The sequence below is a fragment of the Sinocyclocheilus anshuiensis genome, unplaced genomic scaffold (genome assembly GCF_001515605.1).
Source record: "Sinocyclocheilus anshuiensis isolate Anshui unplaced genomic scaffold, SAMN03320099.WGS_v1.1 scaffold664, whole genome shotgun sequence".
NCBI classification, from domain to species: Eukaryota; Metazoa; Chordata; class Actinopteri; order Cypriniformes; family Cyprinidae; genus Sinocyclocheilus; species Sinocyclocheilus anshuiensis.
This window is the reverse complement of record NW_015554122.1, coordinates 414,218-433,261: the sequence shown is the minus strand read 5'-3', so window position 1 is coordinate 433,261 and position 19,044 is coordinate 414,218. Positions and strand designations below refer to the sequence as shown.

Below are 19,044 nucleotides of genomic sequence, written 5' to 3'. Positions count from 1 at the left end.
GTGGAGTATAACAGCGCGTCAAAGCACCGGTGCAGAAATCACTTCTGACATTACATCCCAGCGTTTACTCACCGCCAACTTTCTGCTGGGGGACAGGGATTGTTAACATATTGGTATTGTCCGAAGGTGGACAACTAGTGATCGAAGAAACCTGAGGTAAGGGCTAAAAACTAATTTCCAAGTTGAGCTAAAGCTGCTAAACTTTTTCAAGGGTGGGAAGTTTCCTTCCGACGTTGAATTCAGGCGTTTAAATGAGCTTTGGATCACGGTGGGATTATTCTGGAGACGCTGTGAATAAGGCTTTAGAGGAGACTTGAGCCCATTAAAAGTTCACTTTTTTCCCCTCAGGCGAACATGCTGCACAGTTTATAAGGGAAGGAACAAAGTGAGGCGTTAAGCGCTATTAAAGTACATTCTGAAGACCACTTTTGTCTCTCCTTCCCTTTAAGTGATTTATTGTCACGGCCTACAGCTCTGTGAAGTGTAGCAGTCGCGCGTCACGGAATGAATGAAGCGCGTGGGATACTGTAACTGTATCAGCTCGAGTGGAAGCTCGCACGAGCGTTATTATTCTGTCAGCAGCTGAGTGCAGATGCGGTGTGATTCCTCTCGTGTGTTTGCTGTGAATCATGCATAAATGTGTCGAAACGGATGTCAGATTATTCCATATGCTTCTGTTCACTGCAAAGTTGTGACAGTGTCGCACAAGTGTGGCTTGTAGAAATGATATTGTTGTGTTGCGAGTTCTGTGATAGAGGAAGTCGTGCTGGAGGAATATGCGCCCTCAGGGCTGACATAACTGAGCTCGGATCGGGTGTGGTGAGAGACGTGAAACTTGCAGGAAGATACAGTTGCGTGAGATTATTAAAGTTACTGATTTAATCCAGCACTGAATTTAATTGTCCTCCCCTATTCTGTGCAATGACAGAGATGTTGCACTGGTTTCTGTGAGCTGTGGAGCTCGAGGCTTCTGCTCTGAGCTGCAGTGTGTCTGTGCTTGAAAGAGCATTCTCACATTTGGACATCACATTCATTTTTGAAGTAGGATCTCACACCAAGTGTTCTGCATGCTAGAATCTTGTCACTCTTGAGCAAAAGCTGTTTTAACCCTGTAAAGCCTGATGTGTGTGTATATATATATATATATATATATACACAATATTGTATATCTTTTGTCATATTTGATACATTAGGTTTTACGGCCAAAAAGCAGATCATTTTAATTCAGAGCAAAAATATGCAGTTTGGTGCAGATGTTATTTATATGGTCAAAAAGTAAGAAATTCGGATAGCTTGTAATGTAAATCAATGAGAGCTTTATACAGTAGCAGACTACTTACAATAAAATGCATATGAATATCAGTTGTCAGTCTATATCTCCCAATAAATCCTCATATTATTAATAAAAATATATTTAAATGCTTAGCATATGATCAAAGCTTTGCAGTTTTATTTGTCTGGGGATAAACATATAATGCAGTGCAATACAGTGGTGATTGAGAGATTAACAAATAAACATTCCTCATAAGCCTGAAGATCATATTTGACATAAATGTGCATCTTGAAATATTAATAGCAATATAAAAGTCAGTCTTACATTTACTTTATAAAAAAAAAAGTTTTCACAGAAAAAAGCACAGCTGCCAAAATTTCTCTATATTGTAATCATTATGATCAAACTTATATTAATCGCTTTAATGAGCGTCTGCCTAAAATGAATTCATGTTAGCTAGCTGTATGATTCTATGATCTTGAACTGTTCATTTGTGACATGAACATTACTTGGACACATTCACTTCTGCTTTGTAATGTAGACACATGCATTTTCTGTAAAGCTGCTTTGAAACAATGTGCATTGTGAAAAGCGCTATACAAATAAATTAGAATTGAACTGAAAAATGTGAAAAAAGACACGTTAACCACAAGCTGAAGGTTGACGCTTTTACAATTATACATAAATTATACTAAATATTGTACTTTTACTTGCTAAAAAAGTATAAACTATCAATCAGACAACAAAGGCATGCACAAGATTTTGTACTAGTTTTTTTTTAAGCAAAATTTTGATCATATTGATAATTTAGAAATGTATGTATCAAATATGATAAAGCAGGTATGGTTAGTAACCCTGTCATGGTGTTTCTCATGGTTTTATTTTGGAGAAGATGTCTGCCCATATGTTTCCTGCTATTGTCTTCAAGAAAACCCAGGACATGTCTGTCGTGTTCTTTATTAAACATCAGCGCACACACACACCAGTGCAGTGTGAATGATGCTGCAGCAGGCCTGTGTGCAGACGGGATCAATGCGGCCCGCAGCGTGTGTCTCCGCTCCCACCCCACCGCGTAACAAGCCTGCCATTGAAGGCACACTGGGTAGAACTGTGGTGGGCTTCAGAGATGCCCATGAAGGGCCCCTTTGTGTTCAGGTGTCTGAGAGGGTGTAGAGACGGAGCGGATGATGACCTGTTCAATCCTTCGCGAAACAAGCACATCTGATCTTCATTGGATTAAAACAATTTTTCAGTGTAATTTCCAAGTTAAATCTATATCAGTTGTTTTATTTTTCCAATTTGTTGAACTAGAAAATGAAGAAAAAAAGCAAACAAATAAAGGAACATTCATGCAATTTTCTGTTTTATTTGAATTCAATTCCAAATGTTAATTTAAAAACAGAACAAAACATGACTTTTTTTATCTGAAAAAATTTCCCCTTAAAACATGAAAAAAAAACTAGTTTAACAAACTAACATAAAACAGTTTATCTCAGAATCACAACAAACGGCATCAAAACGACATGGTTTTATTCCACAATATTGGCAGTACAGAATTTTAGGTGCTAACTCACCTTTTCCGTGGTTGAGCATTACCTGCTGAATAAAATATAAAGTGCTTTTCAAACACTTAGTCCAGGTGCAGAGCATAAGTCAGTCTGAAAAAATGGACATAGAAGGCCTGAGATCGGTCGGTTCATCCATTACAAAGTTTTCTTCCAAGATGATTCCACTCTAGATGGGTTAGATGTGGACTTGCTTGATCAACGCTGAGGATTCTTACTGGAGTCTGTCTTGTCGGCTGCATCCTAACAGAGGAAGAAACCGATCGATAAAGACATTATCAAGTCAGTTAGATAATGCTGTTGTCAAATACTCAAGATCATATGCTGCGTTCACACCATGTTCTACTTAGAGCTGTTCATGTCCTTGGACCAGGAACTGTGCGTTTCTATGGCAACACTATCGATGCCTAAATTAATCTGCAGCAGTCAGGTACAGTCACGTGGTACAAGTAGAAGCATAATTACCCAGATTACAGATGGCAATTATGAGTTCTACAAGGACATAAATTCTTTTTCCACGTTGGAATCTTGTAATTATGGCAAATACAACATGGGATGAATGCACTTATACGTACCTGGTTTACTGTAAAAAGAGCTGGTCTTTGGGTGATGTCAGGCTTGTCGTTGACAACTTTTCTGTGAAGCGCAAACATTAAAGTTACAGTCTTTATAAGGGCATCTAACTTAAGGGTTTACATTTAATTGTGCAGTGCGCCAGTCAATATAGTGATCCTCCTCAGAACAGGCCTTAGTTAACCCACATGACATACAGCTGATCTGGAGTTTTGCTGTGAGGTGGCATAAGTGTACATTTTAGTGCATAAAGTAATTTAAATGTATGTACATGCCTGATGTGAACAACGACATTGTTTCGTTCTTGTATAACTTCCACGTTTGAACATAGAGACAGGGTTTCACAGACAGGGCTTAGCTTAAGCCAGGACTAGGCCTTGGTTAAATTAGGATATTTAAATAACTTTTATAAAAATGCCTTAAGAACTTTACTGGTGTGCATCTTGAGACAAGACAATGGCACTGACACATTTTAAGATGTGTCGGTACAAGATATTTTCAGTTAAGACCGCTTGAACATGCATTTTAGTCTGAGCCTGGCCTGTGAATCCGGGGGATTTATTTTAAATTCCATTTCTTCTTCCTTCGAAAACAAGATAGTCATTAAGAGGACTCTGAACCTAGATAGAACAGATATATTCATCCGTTTTTGTATTTATACCGTTAATTAATTTAAACTTACTCTTTCAAACAACAGCTATGTCTATTAAACGTGAAGTTAAATTATTGCACTCACCATATTAGCGCCACCATCGTCTCTCCTCCGCTGCAATCAGGGCTGCTGTAGGAGTAACATTAACTTACACTCCTCATAAACAACATCGAGTGAAAAAGAAAAAGGAAAAGACGAAAATAATCTGTCGTTCTCGCTGGTCCGGGGTTCAAGCGCAGTTTTGTCCGCTGCAGGCGCGTGAGAAATCTAGCTAGCTAACGGATGAGAAATGTCCCGTCGTTAAGAAGATCTGTAAAGTTGCAAAGACTAAAGTCTCAAATCCAAAGAGATATTCTTTATAAAAGTTAAAAGTCAACCACGCCTACCTAAAACGCCCCGTTCTAACACGGCTCCACATATCTACGTCACGATGTGGGAAGATTTGCATAACTGTCGGGTAGTAACTGAGAGGCCAGGAAGGAGTTAGGAAGGCTCAGTACAACAGGGTAAATTTCCAGTTGCTCGCATTTATTAGAGACATGCCACCAATCAGTGATGATTTGTGAGTGATATTTCAAGAAAAAAAAATGAGAGAAATAAACAAAGTAACAGAAGCACAACAAAATAAACACTGAAACTACAAAACACAAAGAAAAATGCTGTCAGCAGCAAAACCTACAGCTCAAAACCACTTGCAGGAGTACTTCATTCAGTTTATACACATCTCACAGCAGACATGCACTTCAAGTCAAACAGTTTCAGCCTTCTGCCCCCCACCTCCCTTACAACTACAAACACACTGATTAAATAGGCTATTTTCCCGCCAGACATTAATGGCACAAGCCAATCACGGGGGAGCACATATCACAATGTACATCTCACAGAGCATTTCCTCAAAACAGAAATACAAAATAAAAAAATAAGACATATATATACCAAAGAAAAATACCTCTTATACACTGCATAACCACACTGAAACAGACTTATTCATATAACTGATATGTTACCACATCTCCCAGCACCCCTCATTCCATTTCATTTAGAAAATGGAATGATCTTAAACTACAGGCTCCAGTTACGCGGGCTACTGGCGCACTCTTTGCCCAAACTGGAGCTGACAGGTAAGACTGGTCTACACATCTACGACAACTATACTTATAAATATATTAATAAATTATACTCTACAATACAATAAAGTACTGTGAAACACTCTGTCTCTTGTTGTTATTGCCTCTACGATCATTATAATTCACAGAAACAAAGCAACACTTACCATATGCAGAGCCACTGAGTGACGTTCACGAAGTTCTTGATATTCACAGTCCATGGGACATAATCCACACACATTTTGTCCACATAAATGCATATTATTAAAGTCTACGGCCCATCACAGTCAACATATATTGCTTTTTGGCTAGGTTTAAAGGGAAAGAAAAAGTGCCACTTGTAAATATACGGAGAAAACAGGTGTCTTTCAAGAGTTGCGTGACAGATCGAGTGTATTGTATGAGACAGTTTACCACTTGTGCATCCACTAATGTCATTTATCTGTTGACTTGTATGTGTCATAAACAGTATGTGGGAAAAACTAGAATATCGATCAGAACGCGTATTATCGAACATATGAGCTCCATTAGGAGAAAGGACATAAAATCTCCCGTAGCTTGTCATTTCAATGAAGCGGCACGCCGCCGCCATGTCGTGAAGGCGCTGTGTGTTTCGTTGTGAAAGCGAAACTACTTTGTTTGTTCTTCCAAAAGAGGACGATAGCTTCTTCGTCGTGCCTAGAGCTGATCTGTGCTGGTCACTGAGGGAATACATGAACTTTGCGCTGTGGATCGCCGGATCGGCTTTCAACACGTTTCAGAAAGGCGGGGCATAGAGGAGAAACAATAATGTACAGTATGTGGAAAATAATGTGTTTTGAACCTTAAACCGCATAAACACATTTCATTACACCAAATACACAAAATAATGTTCTTTTTAGCAACATCATATGACCCCTTTAATGAAAAATATTTATATTTATCAATGTTTTGAACTAAAAAAATATTACTTGAAAAATAAAACAAATAATGGTAAGTTGAATTGAAAGACAAATTATTAATTGGAAGAAGTACTGCTTGAAAAACTTTTTTCAGTGTAGTTGAAGTGTATGAATGTCTTGGTGGTGGTGCTGAATTCCTCTGAAGGAACTGGATGTGCTCTGTCATTCCCTGGAGACAAGCTACTCTAGTAACACTAAAATCAACACTTTTAACAGGCTCGATCCGTCAGTCAGATGTCTCTATTCAGTACTTTAATGTCTGTTGACCATCAATGAAATCCATAACACTAGTTTACGGTTTCCCCAGTGTGTCCGTTTGAATAGGTGACAGGTGTTGGATTCACATCCCGGCGTGTGCGTGGTGGCCTACGCTCGCTCCCGTTTAGGAGATCTGCACTGCTGGTTTGTTTCTCTTGCCAGTATTTGGAAGCAGCCATATTTGGTCAAAGCAACTTGGTCTTTTATTCCAGAGGCAAGGGAAATCTTTGGAGGCCAATTCTATTGCCTCAGCCTCTAAAATAGATGTCTTATAATATCACTTAACCCCATTAGACAGGACAGTGAATAATGGGCTGGAGCACACAAATACTCTCCAATCTACTCGTGTGTAGGGTTGCAAAAAAGTGGAAAATCTCGGAAACATTCCAGAAATTTTGGAAGCTTTCCAGGATTTTTTGGAATACTCCAGGGATTTTTGGAAAGTTTCCGGAAATTTACCGGAAATTTTCCACCCCTTTTCAACCCTACTCATGTGTTAGACATATTATAGGTAAGTTATCTCAGAACATCAGAACTAGATCTGAAGTAATTAGTCAACATTATTGACGCTGAAGTATTTTTTGTTGTTAAAAAATGTCAAATGTGATATATTTAGTGAATGTTTGTCCTCTGTACCAGTTAACATTGTGCTGTTGTTTTTCTTTATTTTTTTTATTATCAATTTAGTGATTTTAACACAGTTTTCATTGCCTTCAAATTGCACATTGTTGGCAGGACAAAATTGGGCAGGATGTGGAATAACAATTTAGTAAATTATATATTTTATAAAAAACTTACAGAAATTTTAAAGGAATGTAATAACAAAGAAATAATTCTTATGGGTGTTTTTAACTTGAACTGGGAGGACAAAGTAAAGAGGAAAAAACTCAGAACTATGGGATGATATATTATCTTCTCAGGATGTAGAGTATGGCTGTAACACACTCATCAATAGGACTAACTCTGTAAGGGACAAATTCACTACAAAAGTTCAGAAAAAAATCAGGCATAAAAATCTACCTTGGTTCAATGACAACTTATGGAAGCTGATGAAGAACAGGGACTCAGCATTAAAGATGGCTATTAAGACAGGAAGGGATATCGACAGGCTTTGTTATAAAGGACTGCGGAATAAAGTTATTCGAGAGCTGAGAGTAGCTAAATCAAATTATTATCTTCACCAATTGAACGAGGCAAAAGGAAACAGCAAATTGATTTGGAAAAATGTTAATAGTCTTCTACAGAAGGAGATCAATTCTCCAGGAGATCTCAAGATCAAAGTTCAAGGAAATTTTATTCTAGATGATTATTCCATTGCTACTGTTTTTAATAATTTTTTTATTAATTCTGTTAACGAACTGGGGGAAAAAATTGTAAAAATGGAAAGAATTATTCTACCGTCTGATGTTGATAGCCAAGGTTTCAACCTAGCCATGACTAATGAAACACAGGTTAACAAAGTTATCAGCTCATTAAGAAATACTAAATGTAGGGATGTTCATCAATTTGACACTAAGTTTCTCAAAACTCATAAAGATACTTTAGCTCCTGTTATCTCTCATTTAATTAATTTATCATTTGAATATAGTGTTTTTCCTACTGCATGGAAGCAAGCCATTGTTTCTCCTATTTTTAAATCTGGGGATCATTTTGAGGTAAGCAACTATAGACCAATCAGCATATTGCCAGTAGTCTCAAAGGTTGCAGAAAAGGTAGTTCTTGAACAATTGACATCTTATCTTAATAAAGCTAAGGTTGGTTTACACTGTATGCAATTTGGTTTCAGAGTAAATCATTCTACTGAAACAGCTACTTTACATTTAACAGAGCAAATAAAATCTAAACTTAACAAAGGTGGAACAGTTGGTGCCATATTTTTAGATTTGCGCAAAGCCTTCGACACGGTTAATCACAACGTTCTTCTCTCTAAATTATCTAAGTTCCAATTTTCATCTGGGGCTTTAGCATGGATCTCATCATATTTGTCAAATAGACAGCAATGTGTAAAAATTAAAGGGGTTCACTCTAATAACTTAAACTGTACAATGGGCGTACCCCAAGGATCAATATTAGGCCCTTTATTATTTAGTTTGTACATTAATGATCTCCCACAGCAGTGCGAAGGGATACAAGTGCAAATGTATGCTGACGATACTGTTATTTTTACACATGCGAGAACAGCAGAGTTAGCAGCTGAAAAGCTAAATGTTGCTATGGAAAGTATTACACAGTGGTTAGAGCAATCGTGTCTTACCTTGAACACTGGTAAAACAAAGGGGATGTTTTTTTTCTAAAATGAATGTGTGTTATTCCAATGCAGATATTTTTATAAATGGTGAAAAGATAGAAATTGTTACTGAGTTTAATTATCTTGGTTTAACGCTGGATCCAAATCTTAGTTTTAAAAAACATGTAAAGAAATTGGTGAGGACTATACAATATAACTTGATCAATTTTAGACAAATTAGACAATGTCTACCAACTGATGTAGCCAAGACTTTTATGCATGCTACAATCTTTTCTCATCTGACATACTGTCTGACATGTTGGGGTCAAGCAGGGGAAATTGTTATTAAACCTTTAATATCTCTTTATAAACAGACCTTAAAAACTCTAGACAAAAAGCCTAACCAATATCACCACTGTAGGGTTTTGGAGAAATAAAATTTTTTGAGCTTTGATCATTTTAGACTTTTCTCAAAGTTGTGTATGGTATATAAAATTTTTTATGGTTTAGCCCCTTCTGTACTTCGTGATTTTGTGCATTTTCGCTCTACAGTCTCTGTAAGATCTACTAGATCATCATCTACTAGTGATTGTGTTGTTCCTTTTCGTCATTCTGCCTTTGGGTTATCATCTTTCTCAGTGAAAGCTATTATTCACTGGAACACTCTACCAGAAGACATAAGGATGTGCACATCTATTGACATGTTTAAATTAAAACTAAAATTTTATTTAAAAGCAACTCAAATCGGTAAACACTGATATAATTGTGGCTTAACTGAACGTTATCTTTACTGTTCTTTTTTGACTCTGATGGGATGTGTATAAGTATTACTGTATTGTATGTGTTTGTTATTTTGTTCTTATGTTTATCTGTGATTATGATTACCTGCCAAGGGACCGCGGATGAAAACTAGCCATTGGCTAAATTCGGTACAATGCATGAAATGGAAACATTTATGTTCAAATTGTACATGGTCCCTTTTCAAATAAAGTTTAATAATAATAAATAATGGATTCAAATTAATTTATTTTGAAACTACAATGGTTATTTTTTTAATAATTAGTCTCTTTGGGATTTTTCATCTGGTTAATCAAAGAAATAATCGTCAGATTAATCAGTTATCATAATAATCATTAGTTGCAGTCCTAAACAGTGTGTCCCACCTAATACACCCTCTGAACTGAAGAAAAGGCTGAATTAAATGTTTGTCGATTTATCATTGTAATAATGATTATATCAGTCGACTCTCAAAATAAATAATTGTTACTTGCAGTCATGCTTGAAGAAATGGCTCAAAAGATCCATGACCTAGTGTAACGGCAATATCTGCAAACATCAGCAGTGCTGCTGGAGATCTGCTCATGTGTTGCTGGACTGCTTTACACCGTGACTTCTCCAGTGTATACAGCACTGTTGAGTGTCTGGATCAGGAGAGGTGTGAGATATCTGGGATGACCAAAAATGTCACAACTGCGGTGTGAGTGGAGAAACTGCTGAGTTCTTGTTAAGTTTGGAGGGGAAAAAAGTGTTCTGTTCAAAACGTGTTTGCTCCAATACAACATATATTACTGATTACTTTTTAGCAATACGTTTTGGTATTGAATTATAAGTAGAAAGTTGTATTTTCACTAATCTTGTTGCATTGTTTTCTGGTATTGGTTTGGTATGGAATGCAGTGCATCTTAAAAGGCATGTCTATTATGTAAACTCGCTGCCTATGTAGACAGCTTACTAAGCTCAAAAACCACTATTATTATTATGTTGAAAACAGCTGAGTAGAATTTTTTCAGGTTTCTTTGATGAAAAGAAAGTTCAGAAGAACAGCATTTAATAGAACTCTTTTGTAACATTATAAATGTCTTTATCATCACTTTTAAATAAAAGTATTAATTTCTACAATTTCTTTCCCAATAATAAATAAATAAATTATACTGGCTACAAGCTTTTGAATGGTATAGTGTATAATGTTACAACAGCCTTTTATTTCAGATAAATGCTGATCTTCGGATCTTTCTGTTCATCAAAGAATACTGACAAAAATGCTAAAAAATCAGCTTTGAAATCACAGGAATAAATTACATTTTAAAATTTATTAAAATAGCAAGCAGTTATTTTAAATAGTAAAAATATTTCACAATATTACTGCTTTTGCTGTATTTTGGATCAAATAAATGCAGGCTTGGTGAGCAGAAGAGAATTCTTAAAAAAAAAAACATTAAAAATGTTCAAACACATTTGACTGGTAGTGTATATAGAGACATTCCCGTCTGCTCTGGTAATATTAGCCAGAAGCTGTGACATGTAACGATTGGCTCTCAGTGTTAGGAGAGGAGCTCTGTGTTGTAGCAGATGGGTTTTGTGTGTTAGGGAGAGACAACAGCTGCGTTTCTTAGATAGCTGCATAGAAGACCAGCACATGACGGAAGAGCGACTGAAGACTTCCTGTTTGTGTGAGAAAGTGAACAGAGGAATGTGGTTTCATATCACTGGGCATATCCTCCCATGATCCATGAGACGTCACCTCAGACACAGATCAGTACAAGCTCTAGTTTCATTAGAAATGCATGATATTCCTTACTTGCATTGTTTTTGATTGAGAGGCAGATTAGAGCATGTTTGTGTTTTTAAAGGCATTTCCTTCACTTTGATCTTTTGTTTGTGTATTTTAAAAGTGAAAGCAGCACTATATTGTCTACCAGTCTGAGGATTCCTAGAAAGACACACTTGCTGCTGATTTTACATATACTGCCATTAAAGCTGAAGTGTGATTTGCCATTAGTGCCACTGAACTGCAAAACAAAAACAAATAAACATTGTTTTCAAAACAGCTTTCAGTGAACTCCCACTGCCAGCCATTGTTTGAATAAACAGATAGTCCAGCTCACGAGTCAGGGTTATTATGTAGGTCTAGGTTGATTCATTCATTCATTCATTCATTCACTACACAACATTGTTTTCTCTGAGTTTGATACATTTTAAATTAGCTGGGTTGTCGCTAAAATCCACAAGCTTGGGAGAAAATTCAGATGAGTATGCTTTACCGTAGAAGACCTTAGTGGCCCCTCATTGCAGGGCCTGGGACAACACTTGACAATGGCCCTCATACAAATTGTTAATGAATCCATTTGTGAGATATAGAGAAGAGACAGCATTTGAGGATAATTGTGAGTGAAGTTCATGCGGTGGCTATTCTCAGTGTGGCATGAGCGTGTGTCATTGGTTCAGCGGACCGGGTCCGGGGCTTCGTCAGGGATGTGTGGGCTGTCTAGCTCAGCTATAATCTATAAATACACTGCATTTTTGGACTGCTTGTTTCGTTGCATTGTTGACTTTTCAACTGTTACACAGTAGTTCATGAAAAACACAAATATGTGTTTTACTCATTTGCTGACACTGATCCTGATCTTGAGAGAAAATGGTGGCCTACAGCTACATAATGCTGATAATATGCATACATTAGCGGTCAAAAGTATGGAATAAGGCTTTAATAAGGAATAGGTATGGAATATTGAGGCTTTTTTTTTTTTTTGGAAAGAAGTGTCTTATGCTCACCAAGGCTGCATTTATTCAATATAAATCCGTGATACATTATCATTCAAAAGTTTGGGGTAAGATAGATAAAAAAAACAAAAAAAACCCCAATAAATACAAAATATATAATAGTTTTATTTAGAAAAGCTGCATTAAATTGATCAAAAGTGACAGTAAAGACATTTATAATGCTACAAAAATTTCTGTTTCAAATAAATGCTGTTCTTTCAGGTTCAAAAAAAGAATATATCACAGTTTCTGGGAAGTATGTATCATTAATAATTGAGCATCAATAACAATTTATAATAATTGAGCAGCAAATCAGCACAATATTACAAATCAGTAACATTTCAAAATATTACTGTTTTTATAGTATTCTGATCAGATAAATGCAGCTTTAGTGAGTATAAGAGATTTCTTTCAAAAACATTAAAAAAACTTAATCATTTCAATCTTTTGATCAGCTGCATTAAATTGATCAAAAGTGACAGTAAAGACATTTATAATGCTACAAAAATTTCTGTTTCAAATAAATGCTGTTCTTTCAGGTTCAAAAAAAGAATATATCACAGTTTCTGGGAAGTATGTATCATTAATAATTGAGCATCAATAACAATTTATAATAATTGAGCAGCAAATCAGCACAATATTACAAATCAGTAACATTTCAAAATATTACTGTTTTTATAGTATTCTGATCAGATAAATGCAGCTTTAGTGAGTATAAGAGATTTCTTTCAAAAACATTAAAAAAACTTAATCATTTCAATCTTTTGATCAGTCTTACTCCAACTATATTAATTAGGGGTGTGTAACAGTTCACAAAATTCACGGGTCGGTTCAATACGACACTGGTGTCACGGTTCGGTACGTTTTCGAAATGGGGTCGGGGGATTGCTTACGTCGCAATGTTGGAAATATTTCTGTTTTAAACCATGAAGGCGAGCCAATGGATATCACACACAAGCAACAAGTGTTATGCCGGTGAACTTCTTCTTCTCTATCAATTCACTATATGCAGAAAGTGAAAGTAAAAACGTAATGATGGAGCTTTCAGCATCTGACGCCGCATATTCTCTCAGAGACGACGCGACGAATCTACTTCAACATATGCTGATAACGCTATATAACTAACTATTTCTAATACTACATAGTAAAAAAAAATGAGAAGAAACATATTCCGTGTTAGTTTTTGAAAGTCGGTGCTTGAAATAAAAGCTTTTTATTTCATTGATTTTTATTGATGACTGAAGTGTTAATATTTTAATCATAGGCCTATATTTCATTGTATAGACTTGTTTTAAAATAACTTTTTTAAAAACATTTTAATTGAGGAGTAAATATATAGCCTAATCTTATGTTATCCTCGCAGCACGTCAGTTATTTGGTAATTATTACGGAGCAAATTACTTGTAATTTTTATTTAATAATAAAGTAACTTCATAATAATAATAATAGACCTAATAAAAATAAGAATGTAACAGGCCTACATTAATTGGAAATGCCAAATATCTTAATATTGCCAACAATTGATGTTTTTGACAATATCTCTGGCTATCGTCGATACAAGATCATCGTCTTTCGACGCACCCCAGCAAGAGGAGGTTATCACAGGGCAGACAGCACTTTGCCTGTTACGTCGTTTGGGCTCTTTTATTTTCCAGATGTAATAGGATTAGTCCAACGAATCGTTCGGTTTGTAATGCGTACCGAACCGAAAGCCTCGTACCGAGTGGTTCAATACGAATACGTGTATCGTTACACCCCTAATATTAACCGATTAAACAACATCATTGACCAGTTAAATGAGTTAAAAATGTTTTATGACATGTCACCCATATCTGGTACACTTGCCCAAAAAGGAGTCGGTTCACTCTCCACCTATGAAGCTAAGTAAATTCAAATAAATTGATAAATAAATAAGTAAATTGGTGATCCAGTATGTGAACTACTGCACACCTAATGTGAAAATATCATGTATTGGCAATATCACAGACTGAAGATAGGATGGAGCATATCACCCAACACTACTAAACAGAACACCTGTTTCTCCAGACCTGCACTTCTCATTCCTTCATGTTTTCAGTTTTTACTGTCTTTTGTAATCTGCTGTCTGTGTTTCCCAAAGTCCAGATTATTGTAGTGCTAAACATGCACTATAATTGAGCAGTAGCTTCTGAACACACATTAGTCACACATCAGAGCGGATACGCCTCTCGTCATTTGTAAATGCCACCTCTTTTATGCAAGATATCATCATCAGATGGAGTTTACACTAAATATGATTAAACCAGGGTCAGTTTACACACACACACACACACACAGCTTTTTCTCCATGCCAGTGTTGTTTTCTGTCTACTCTTTCATGCCTACTTTTTAATAAGGGGAAGAGAAACAGAAATCCTCCGAACTAACAGCACGTCAGTATTTGCGCTCACATTTGTTGAGGCTTTTTGAAGTCTGACTGGCTTTTATCATGGTGCTGATATGGCTGTGTGGTAATTCTAGCTTTAGAGGAAGCTATTCTGTGCTCATGTGTGCAGTAAGATTAAAGCGGCTGGATTTCTCCTGCAGATTACATGCCAGCAGATGTCCAGCGTTCCTGCAGAAGTCATCAGATGCTCAGACCTCACACACCACTGTGGGAATTCACAGTTTGATGGCACTCACTGCTCACACACCGAGCTGACCATCGGCCGATATCGGGCTATCGCTGAGAGCCTGTTGACCTAGTTGTCGGCCTGTATATCCGCAGTAGCTCTTCTGCTTTTTGAATGATAAATACAGACTGCTGGGATCTGCTGCTATGGAGAGTTATTTCCTCTTACACAGGAGCAGTGTGTTGGTTGTTGGCTGTAGTCTCTGTGGTGTTTTTCAGTGCATCCTTTTGGCCCAGATGCATCAGCTTTCATCCACGCTAGTTTTTTAATGTCAGTTTGGTGTTTCTGGGCTTTTTCTGCATGACCATCTACCGATACAGTGCCCTCAATATCGGAAGCCTCTGTAAACATGAGCAAAACAAAATGCAGAAAAATGTCTGCTGTTTGTCCTTTTGGTTATTCATTGTGATTATTCACAAAATATATTTTGTGAACCTTTAAATAAATAAAAAAAACTAAAATGAAAATGTTCTTCAAAACATCTGTGCCTCATTTACTGACATGCTTAGAAATTCGTATGACTTTGCACAAAGTATGAAATGGCTATAAACAATATAAATACCCATTTATCTGGTAAATGGTTTGAGTGGCTTGGGCGAGGAAAAATCCCCAATAATCACAGTTAAAGAATTGCATGCAAATCTAAATGGCTAGAAATACTGACTGCACACAGTTGTGCTTTACAGTTCCACATCACCTCAACCAAACTATTTCAGTTATTTCATACAGCAGTACAGCCTTTGACCAAGCAAATAAATATCACAAACAATTTGTATTCATTTCTAATATTACCATTTAAGTAATTTTAAATATTTGAATAGCAGAATAATTAACTCCAGGTATAGTTCACCCAAAAATGAAAATTCTGTCGTCATTTACTCACCCTTACGTTCTTCCAAACCTGTGAGTTTCTTTCTTCTGCTGAATATAAAAGAAGATATTATGAAGAATGTTGATACTCAAACAGTTGACAGTAGCCATTAGCTATGTTTCCATCACCCTGTTTTTATACACATTTTGAAGTATCGCATCAGAAAAAATTCCCTTAATTCGCAAAAAACATTTTTACGCTCGCTCGAGTTGATTTTTGACTTGTGCGAAAAAGGGTTAATGCGAATTATGGGAGATGGAAACGCATTTGCCGAATAAATTCCTCCATGTGCATCAAAAAAGTTATGTGACTTTGCACTATAGGATGGCATAACCTAACCAGCAGACCGATCTGGTTGTACAGCATCTGAAATGTTGTTTTGAAATGCCTGAGCAAAGTCTGTCATCAAAGTATTTCTTGCCTCCCAGATCTGTCTTATGTTCCCAAACAGCAGCATCCGTCTCCGAAAGCAATGACCACATTTTTTGTCTTTCGTCTACTCGCTCTGAGACACAAGTAATTTATTATATATGACAATTATTATATTCAGTGGCTATTTAGTGCCAGTTTATCAGGCAGTCACGATTTTGTTCTCTTTGACTCATTGGATGGAAACGGTGCTTATTTGCAAATGTTTTATGTGATATTCCAATTTTGCACACAAGTTAAATTCACAACTTTGGATGGAAACCCAGCTATTGACTTCCATAGTGTGGGAAGATAATTTAAAATTCAAAGTCAATGGCTACCGCCAATTGTTTGGAACATCTTAAGAGTGAGTAAATTATGACAGAATTTTCATTTATGGGTGAACTCTCCCTTCAAGGAACATCTAAAGTGTAGCCAGGCACATTATCACCTTAATTTTTTAGTAATTCAGAAGACCATTCTGTTCCAGTTGTACAAGAAATCAAATCTGCTACACGGGGCTTGTGTGCTGATTTTCCACATGATTTGATTGGGTGTGTGTGACCGCTGTATGACGCTCAGACAGCACAGCACACTCCATGCCCATCAGACTCTGCCCCACATACATGATATTATTAATACATACAGAGTTATCATGACAGCTGACTCCATCCTGTAGTGAACCACGCTGCAGCCTGCCAACAGAGATAGAAATAATGTTGTGGACATACTTAGCACTACATGGTTAAACCGTTGTTTTAAAGTCTTTGCATGTTAGTGCATGTTAACAGCGCTCTCAGAGCACAGAGCTGTTTTCACAGTGCATTGCTGACAGGTCACACCTCACCTCACCATGTGTTTCGTGAAGTGCATATTGAGAGAACATTCCAGATACATGAAGAAATCAACTATGCTATTAGTCAAGTCCAGTCAAGTTTAATTTATTTCTATAACGCTTTTTGCATTACAGACTGTTTCAGAGCAGCTTTACAGAAATACCTTAAGACCTTTTATACCATGGTCTGTCTGAATACTGGATTCTGATTGGCTGGCAGGTATGCATTAGAACCGTTTAATGCACAGTTCCAAGCCAGTTTAATAACCATTCTATATTAATGCACTGCTTTCATCGATGTACACACACACATCACTCACACACAAACACAGAGAGAGAGAGAGAGAGAGAGAGAGGAAATACACAGAAACATTCAGGAGCACATAAACTTGTTGTCAACACTGCCAAGCGACTTTTATTAATAAAGTAGCTGTCGGATTGCTACATTATATTCCTCAGCAATGAGGTGGTAAAATCGCTGTTTTTGAAGTAAGTAAACACAGCTTCATTGTTTGTAGAGAGAGACGCGCAGACACAGGTAAATGAGGTAATACACACACAACTGTCATCTCTCTCTCTCAATTGATCATTAATTCAAATAAATGCTATAATTCATTCAAATAAATGTGGTCTTACCGCACTATTTCATCTGTGTGTCAGATTTGAAGTGCCTTCACTTCCACATCATTACAGCTATTGATTTGCAGTTGTTTTTGATTGATTTATTGCACTGCATGTCATGTATTTGTTTTGCATTCTTTGTGGTCTGTGCTGCATGTATGTTCATTACAGCGTTGCCTGTGAGAATGTCTCTTCCAGTACATGGTCATATATACAAGTGTGTGTATGTGTGTGTGTGTGTATGTATGTGTATGTGTGTATGTGTGTGTGTGTATGTGTGTGTGTGTGTATGTGTATGTGTATGTTTGTGTGTGACCTGTAGTAGCTGGTCTCTTTGCACTGGTTCTGCTGTGGACAGAAGCTGTGTGAGTACTGGTGAAGGCCGAGCTCGAAGAGCGACGGGAAGACTTTACTGCACTGGTGACAGCGGTACGTCAGCTGCTCCTGGTGTGTGTGGATGTGCTCCAGAAACTGATCCGAGGGAGTGAGTGAGTGAGGGTGTGCGTGTGTGAGTGTGTGTGTGAGTGTGTGTGCGAGTGAGTGTGTGTGTGTGCGAGTGAGTGTGTGTGTGTGCGAGTGAGTGTGTGTGTGCAACTGAGTGTGTGTGCGAGTAAGTGTGTGTGTGTGTGATAGGGCTCTGCGATATTGAAGAAAAATGCGATATGCGATAACTCACTAAATAATGCAATATTCAATATACGATACGATAATGCTTAATGTGCCACATGCTCAGATCAAACCGTTTTACTCAGCTGTTGCTGAGTCAGTTCTGTGAACTTCTATATTTTATTTTATTTTATTTTTTTAAGTGAGATACTGCAGTGTTAACTGCATTAACTTTGACAGCACTTAATTCTACAAAAGTAACATTTATTTTATAATCATTTCTTTTAATATTTTGTATTTTTACTTATTGTATTTACAAGAGTTCCTGTAAAACCACAACAAATTCCTTGTGTTTGCGCACACTTAAGTGGTGAATAAAGCTCATTCTGATTCTGATTCTAATATAACTAGCATACATGTTTCACTTTTTGTAAAAAAGCACCCCTACAACAACTTCTGAAAGTGAACGGTAGTGTTTTACTCTAGCATTACATAAAAATTTAATTTTAACATTAGTGTAATCATTTTAACATGAGTTAGGAACTGAATAATAAAAAGGAAAAATAAAACGCCGCTTAGTATTTCCTCTTTGAATTTAATATGCACTGATTCTTATTTAAGCTACAAAAGTTATTTAGGTAAGAGCAGTGAGTGATTTTCTCTTTGTATTTTGTTCATGGCCCCAAATATTGCAAGCTGTAGCGATATGCATATTGCGATATGTACATTTGCGGTATTTCGATAATTTCGATATATTGCACAGCCCTAGTGTGTGTGTGTCTGTGCGAGTGAGTGTGTGTGTGTATGTGTGTGTGTGTGCGCAAGTGACTGTGTGTGTACAAGTGTGTGTGTGTGTGTGCGAGTGAGTGTGTGTGTGTGTGTGTGTGTGTGTGAGAGAGAGTGTGTGTGCGCGAGTG

At 36.9% G+C, this 19,044-nt stretch overlaps 1 protein-coding gene across 1 annotated transcript in view; it reads left to right on the top strand.

Annotated features, from left to right (window-relative positions):
- tln1 (talin 1) overlaps positions 1 to 19,044 on the top strand; it is a 95,157-nt gene continuing 76,113 nt past the window's right edge. Inside the window, exon 1 of the mRNA XM_016462513.1 lies at positions 1 to 156. The gene's annotated coding sequence lies outside the window, so the exon portion shown is untranslated. The remainder of the gene's footprint in view (positions 157 to 19,044) is intronic.